Genomic DNA, 5748 nt, shown 5'->3' with positions numbered 1-5748 from the left:
TTCTGCATTTTCACTAGCACACCGCGCCATAGAGCTTTACTTTGTGCTGGGAAGGGCAGTTACAAAGGTGCATTGTGTTGAGGAGCCATTCACAATGAATGGCACCCCAGTGCTCCAACACACGTAACATGTATTACCCCAGCACAGTGCTGTGAATAGGCCCTAAAAGAACTCTAGTTATGGAAGTAGTGGAGCAGAGAAAGCAGAGAAGAGAACTAGTCATAAATGCAGGATGTTAGCTAATTCTTACAACACTCAAGTTTCTGCCCATTCTGAGATGCATTGGTGATGTTACAGGTGTATGAGTAATGAATGAGCTCACAAATGATCAGACAGGCAGATAGAAAGATAGAAAAATCATTTTATGGAAGAAGGTTGAAAAAGGGTAGATCGTACGGGCTTTTAATGAGCATACGACCATCGCAAGACAAAAGTCTTGCGATGGTCGTAAGGTGTATGGGCACCTTAAGAGGCAAGTAAAAGTATTTTCATAAGATGAAAATACTTTTGGTCATCTATCCTTACCATCTACAGGATAATGTCTCTAATTAACTTGTGTGAGGAGTCGAAGAGTGCGTAAAAATACTTTGATAGATCACTTGCATTCAAAACAAAATATCTTTAAAAAAAATAAGACTCATCATAAATTACACCGTTTTGAAAGCATACCTGTTATGAGAGACATACCTAAGCTTACAACCTAAAAAAATAGACATCTGGTTGTCAGGTCTGAGCAGCACATTGCTCTTATGTTTTACAGCAGTCATTGCTCTTATGTTTTACAGCAGCACATTGCTCTTATGTTTTACAGCAGCACATTGCTCTTATGTTTTACTATGTTGTCCAGGCATGTTGTAATTAAGGTGATAGACAGCCAGTGCTTCAGGAAAAATATACTTTAAAGCAGGGCTGGCTAAATCCCAGGAGCCAGGTGGCCAATGCTCCTTAAGGTGGCCATACACTTTACAACCATCGCAAGACCTTAGTCTTGCGATGGTTGTAAAGTAATTTAAAAAATTTACGATCTGCCCATCTTGGACAGGCAGATCGTACTTGTGATCATCGCAAGCCTGCCCCGCTGAGGGGTAGGCTTCCGATGACTGCAAAGCCGAACGGGCAGTGTGTGCTTGCGCAAACTGGCCCAATCGGCTTTTATTTTACGAACAATGCTACACACCCACCGAAAATTGTCCGATTCTCAGCGGGTTTTCGAACATGTTCCTAAGATAAAAGTTGTGCAAGCTTACAGTAGTAGATTTCCCGCGATTATCACCCGATTATCGCAAGGTGTGTGGGCACCTTTAATAAAAAAATTTCTTCAGCTGTTCTCAATGGAGCTGATTCCTAAAAAAAATCCTGCTGGCTCCTGGATTGGACAGACTGGCTAGTGAATTCCATATTAATTGTCCACCCCTTCTTTAAAACGACATAGGGCCAACTTCCCTCTATATTTATACTACACAAACCAGATTAGATCACCATTGTGTTTTAAATGCCGCAGCATATTCTGAATTGAGCAGCATACCACTTCTGTGAGCTTGTGGGCTGTCCACTACTGCACATGTGCATATTTCTATATTAGAGTATAGCAAATCCATGTTTTCGCAGTTGAACTGCCCATTAAACTACAGAGATAAAAACTCAGCCATGCATAGTAGCACACTCAGCCAAATAGAAGTGAAATACTCCCTGCCATAGTCTGCCGCATTTAGAATAGCATGATCATATAGTACTGAAGGAAAGAGCGAGAAAGATCAACCTGTGCATAGTAAAGCAATCCTATAAACTACTCAGTAGTGCGAGACTGAAATCTCCCAAGAAGTTTATCTATATAGCTGGCCATGCACCTTGCAATCTAATTGAACAATATTTTTTAGATGAACAAACAATTATATAATTACAAGAACGTACCTGACTAGGTACAAATTGAGTGGATTGTTTAAGTAGGGCTATTGCTACATAGTTACATAGTTTTAATATATCCGATGTATATTTTATAGAGATTTCACATTCAGATTCCAAGTTGTAGGGTCAGCTTAAGAAAACTAAAAAATTGGACATATTGTTTAGGAACTGGACAATATGTCCCACAGCTGGGGACAACCATACATGAAGATCCAAAGAAGTTTATCTCTAAGGCCTTGTTCCCACCAAGCGCGTTCCAGGAGCAGAGCAGTTACAGACCAGAGCAAAACTGCGTCCAATGTATTCCAATGGTATTTTTAGCTCCAGTTCACATCGCAGCGTTCCGTTCCAAAGAAGGTCCAGAGCAGGTAAAAAAAAACTGCAGCAGGCCATATTTTACCTGCTCTGGAACGCATGCAAACGCATCAAAAACACATGCAAACGCCCTGGAAAGCACTGAAAGTCCATTTTAAACTAAAAACATTGTTTTGTTTTGTTTTTTTACCAAAAGCGGCCCGGAACAAATCAAAAACGCGGCAAAACCCACTGCACTGCGTGTGCAGAAACTCATGCAGATCTGTTCTGCATTTGGTGTGAACAAGGCCTAAAGGTGGCCATGCACCTTGCAATCTAACTGACCATATGGTTTCTGTAACCTACAGCTGTAAATCATAAATGGGAAAGCTATATGTATTGAGTCATCTTTTAGGAGGAGAGAAGGCATTGACAGACCACCACTTAGCCATCCAATCTCTTAGCAAATTTTAGGGTGGTGGGACAGATTTACAAAAGTAGACATGCCAACTACGATGACAACGCTAACAGTATGTGTGGGGGCTTGGCATTGTTGGTATGATTTTTTTTTCACTGGAGACACCTTTCTAGTTTTTGTACATGAGATTGTAAAAACCTATGGTCTGCTCTGTACAAACATTACAGATAGAATAGACTTTGTAACCAAAGTGGAAACACCACTATGCATATGGCAGCTGCTAGCCTAAGGTCAGCGCAGCGTACACTGCTTCTGCATGAGCTTCGGAAGCATGACTATACAGTGAATGATCAGCAACGTACAGCATCCAGCCACGTACATGACCCAGCTGACATGCAGCCTGTTACTAACAGGGTAAAAGTGCACAATATGTGTCCGCAATTAGAGTAAACTTTAAACTTTAGAGTAAACTTTATAGCAGCTGTCACAAGCAGTTAGTTTACACACTGGTTCTACACAAGTCTTTACTATGTCACTTATTATGGTGTACCTATTGAGAACTTTATAGAGATAAATGATCATATTCCAATAAAGTGAAATCTACCTTTAAGCTGCTAGCACTGGAGTCCCTATATATATATATATATATCTCAATGATCTTTTCCTTACCTCTCAGTTTTGGCTCTGTAGTCACTGTTCTGCTGAGATGAGGTGAGTGTGAAAAGTTTTTCTCCCTGCTGATTCTTAAAGCTGGCAGGGGCTGGTTATAATTTACTGAAAGGAGGAGACACAGCAGGGAGAAGTGTAATGAACTTTCCTCCTTTCACAGAACAGATACTCTATACAGAAAAGTTAAGACTTTTATTACAGTGCAGTTTCCCTGGTAAAGGGAACAGGTGTGCATGTCCAATAAATCTCAGTTTAAAATGTTAAATTGCATTGACTTTTCACCAGAATATCTAGAATGTACAAATTTATTTCCTTTCAGCAAAAATTAGTTTTGCAGAACTATTTAGAACATACCCTGCCATCTGGGCATTTTAATTCTACAGGGTCTTACGAAAGCACAATGCTGCTACATGCCAGGGGTCCCAACCTGAAAAAAGCAATTGTGGAATGAATAGCTAATTTGCTATTGGCTAGTTCAATTTGCAAAATCCAATAGCAAGCTGGCTATTGCACCCAACCTCTGCTGCTGTCAGTCACTAGAAGAAAACCTGATGGAGAACTTCAGATCCCCCTCTGCTGATTGACAGCAGCAGTGGGCGTGTGCAATAGCTAGCTTGGAACGCGCTGTAAAACGCCCAGGTGTGAACCAGGCCTTAAGGCGGAGTGGGGCACCTCGAGGCATATCTGCATTCAATTTATCCACTGCTATATATGATCCAATATGTAGCCTCTTATAGAGTTAGGACCACATTATACAGAGGAGCCTTGATGAGGCAGTGTGGCTTCCACATATTTTGCAAAAGTTGTGCAAAAACCTCTGCTTTTAACACATATTGTTACACTGTGTAATTTGTTTTGTTGCAGGATAGCTGGTAAGTGTGCTGGTAAATGTCTGTGTTATGTATTGATCAAAACCAGAATTAAATTCTTACTAACAAGGGAGAACTGGCACAATTCACAGATAGGTTGAGGAACAAGCTAATATTGATGCATCCCTTGCTGTTTCGACCTCCAGGAGCTTTAAGAAGAACATACCTCCATGTCTATAGGCAATAATAGAACTCTGCAGAAAACCTTGGATAAGCAAACAGGGAAAAGTTAATGGTTGTAATTAGGGATGCACCGCAATTCCAGCCGCCGAAACATATTGGCCGAAAATGGCAAAAGTTCCACCTTTTGGCCAAAATTGCGGTGCATTCCTAGTTTAATCCCTCCTCTCTAGCCCCTGCTCTATGTCCCCCCTGACACAGCGCAGCATCCAGCAGGGAGGAGAGAAACATTCAGGCGGCCAAGCGGTGCGGGAGGAGAGCGATGTGAGCCGCGATGTCACAGGAGGCCGAGCTCTCCTCCCGCAGCATGGAGAACGGTGTGGGGGAGGAGACAGCTGCCACAGGAGGCCAAGCTGGTGGTTAGGGGGAGGAGACAGCTGTCAAAATAGACCAAGCACTCCTCCCTGCAAGCCACTTCAGCCACCTGTGAGAGCAAGTCAGGATGGAGAGCAGGAACAAGCAGTCAGCTATCATCTGAACGCTGACTGCTTGTAAATAATTGAGGACAATAATAATGTTTTCTGTGTCCCCAATTATGAATGAACAGGAAGTGATCTACATCACTTCCTGTTTGTTCATGATTGTGGATATAGTAAACATACTATCTCCACAAGTACTGAATGAACAGAAACACTCAGTATAGAGGATTGCTGTTCAATCATAACAGAGGGTGCAGAAAAAGAGATTTAGGACTTCAATCTCTTTTTCTATTTTAAAAGGGAACTTAAAAGGGAACTTCCCCGAGACCCCTAACAGTAAAGTTTAAAAAAATAGAAATATTTATTCAAAAATAAATAAATAAAAATAAAATATATAAAAAGTTTAAAAAATAAAAATGAAATATTTTTTTTAATTAAAAAGGTTAGAAAAAAAATAATTTTCCGTTTAGGCCTAACAGTTTCAAAATTTCATTTCGGTGCACCACTAGTTGTAATGGATATGTTGAGCAGCTGCTCTAGATATTAACTGTCAAGATGGTGCTAGACACGTGGCCAAGCCCTTCTTGTTTTATTGGAAATAGGAACACAGAGACAGGAAATTACATCATAACCATGTAGTTCCACTAGAAAGAAGATTACATTAAGCAAGCATTAAACAATGCTGCCACCTAGTGGCAGAACTACTAATCACAGTAGAATATATGAGGATAGTTGTTGTTGCAACTATGTCTGTACAAATATTTTCCTAACACCCCCACTTAACAACAATTCTCATATAAGTCCAATCATTTTTTTATTGCAATCCAGACCCTTTCTGGGGTTTACATCTGCAGAGAAATGACATGGCAGCTCCTATATCTGGACATTTTATGGCTGCAATGTATAAAAGTGTCCCCACTACTTGTCATTACTGTCTATTGTTAAAGTGACATTAAACCCTCAGATTTTTTAACATAAACCAATACTGTAATGT

The 5748-nt window shown here is 40.6% G+C and overlaps 1 protein-coding gene across 1 annotated transcript in view; it reads right to left on the bottom strand.

Moving 5' to 3' along the window:
• LOC108802781 (gamma-glutamyltranspeptidase 1-like) overlaps positions 1 to 3347 on the bottom strand; it is a gene marked incomplete at its 3' end in the record, with an annotated part of 64715 nt that extends 61368 nt beyond the window's left edge. Inside the window, exon 1 of the mRNA XM_018574638.1 lies at positions 3287 to 3347. The remainder of the gene's footprint in view (positions 1 to 3286) is intronic.
• Positions 3348 to 5748: the final 2401 nt, after the last annotated feature.

This window comes from Nanorana parkeri, unplaced genomic scaffold, assembly GCF_000935625.1.
Source record: "Nanorana parkeri isolate BGI_ZX_2015 unplaced genomic scaffold, ASM93562v1 scaffold3113, whole genome shotgun sequence".
In the NCBI taxonomy this organism is placed as follows: domain Eukaryota; kingdom Metazoa; phylum Chordata; class Amphibia; order Anura; family Dicroglossidae; genus Nanorana; species Nanorana parkeri.
Note: the sequence above shows the minus strand (reverse complement) of the source record. Positions and strands in the feature narration are given on the sequence as shown.